Below are 2,287 nucleotides of genomic sequence, written 5' to 3'. Positions count from 1 at the left end.
AAATAAAAATGACAGGATTCAATACTCATCTTTCATTAATAACTTTAAATATTAATGGACTGAGCTCCCCAGTCAAAACACACAGACTAGATGAATGGATTAAGAAACAAAACCCATCTTTTTGTTGTCTGCAAGAAACTCATTTCACTTTCAAGGACAGACACTATCTTAAAGTGAAAGGATAGAAAAAAGCAAGCAAATGGTACTAAGAAAAAAGCAGGTGTAGCAATTCTAATATCTGACAAAATAGACTTTAAACTAAAACTAATCAGAAAGAAAAAGAGGGCCACTTCATTCTAATCAAAGGGACAATGAATCAAGAAGATATTACAATCATGAACATATATTCACCAAACTCTCATGTACCAAACTTCATAAAAACAATAATACAGGACTTTAAGACCCAGATTAACTCCAACTCATTAAAGTGGGCAGCTTCAATGCGCCACTGTCTCCATTAGATATGTCAACAGGGCAGAGAGTTAACAGAGAGACATCTGAATTAAACAACACCACATATCAAATGGACTTAACAGACATCTACCGAGTATTCCACCCAAGCACCAAAGGACATACTTTGTACTCAGCAACCCATGGAACCTTCTCCAAAATCAACCACATACTGGGGCACAAAACTAACCTCAACAAATACAAAAAAAATTGAAATAATTCCATGCATTCTATCAGACTACAATGCAATAAAGCTTACAATCAACATCCAAAGAAGCCCTAATCACCACATGAACACATGGAGATTAAACAACACTCCTGAATGATGAATAGGTCAAAAGAAAAATTAAGAAAGAAATAAAAGTATACCTGGCATGAAATGAAAAGGACAATACTACACAATAAAACCTATGGGACACGCTGAAAGCGGTCCTTAGAGGGAAGTTTATAGCTCAAAGTGCCTACATCAAAAAATTGGAAAGAACACAAATAAATGACTTAACATTGCATCTGAACACATTTGAAAAGAAACAGCAAACAAAACCCAAACCCAGCAGACAAGAAGAAATAACAAAAATCAGGGCAGAAATTAATGAAATTGAAACAGAGAAAACAATGCAAAGAGTCAACAATTCCAAGAGCTGGTTCTTTAAAAAGATAAAATTGACAGATCACTAGTCCAGTTAACCAAAAGAAATAAAGAGCACCTCCAAATCAACAAAATCAGAGATGAAAGGGGAAACATCACAACAGACACCAGAAAGATACAGAACATTACAAAGAATACTTTAAAAACATATATGTTCCTAAATTTAAAAATCTAAAAGAAATGGATGGATATCTAAAGGCATGGGAACCTCCAAAACTAAACCAAGAAGAGATTAACAGCTTAAACAGACCCATTACACAAAAAGAAATTGAAAGAGTAATACAAAACCTCCCAACTAAAACAAGCGCAGGACCAGATGGATTTACAGCAGAATTCTATCAGACATTCAAAGAAGATCTGCATGCAATATGATTTAATTTATTCAAAAAATAGAAATGGTGGGAGAACTTCCAAATTCCTTCTATGAAGCTAGCATCGCTCTAATACAAAAGCCAGTTAAAGATACAACCAAAAAAGAAAACTATAGACCCATGTCCTTAATGAACATAGATGCAAACTTCTCAACAAGATATTTGCAAACCACATACAGACATACAACAAAAAGATCATCCACCATGATCAAGTTGGCTTTATCCCAGAGATGGATGGATGGTTCAATATATGAAAGTTAATAAACATCTTAAATCATATAAATGGTCTCAAAGACAAGAACCACATGGTCATCTCAATAGATGCAGAGAAGTCCTTTGACAAAATTCAACATGCATTTATGTTCAAAGTCTTAGAGGGAATTGGACTGGAGGGAACATACCTCAACATAATTAAAGCCATATATGACAAACCCACAACCAACATCATCCTGAATAGAGAAAAACTGGAAGCATTCCCATTGAACTCAGGAATGAGACAAGGCTGTCCACTATCCCCACTTCCCCCACTTGTCTTTAACATAGCACTTAAAACTCTTGCAAGGGCAATAAGACAAGAGAAGGAAATTAAAGGAGTAATCATTGGAAGAGATAAATTATCCCTTTTTGAAGATGATATGATATTATATATAAGGGACACCAAAAATTCTACCCAAAAACTCCTAGAAATTATTAACATGTTCAGTAAAGTGGCTGGTTACAAAATTAACCTACCAAAATCTGTAGTCTTTCTATATACCAATAACAAGCAATCAGAGAAAGAGCACATGGAAACACTCCCCTTCACAATAGCTGCAAA

This window comes from Nannospalax galili, unplaced genomic scaffold (genome assembly GCF_000622305.1).
Source record: "Nannospalax galili isolate Female #2095 unplaced genomic scaffold, S.galili_v1.0 scaffold128, whole genome shotgun sequence".
NCBI lineage: Eukaryota > Metazoa > Chordata > Mammalia > Rodentia > Spalacidae > Nannospalax > Nannospalax galili.
This window is presented reverse-complemented; position numbering follows the sequence as displayed.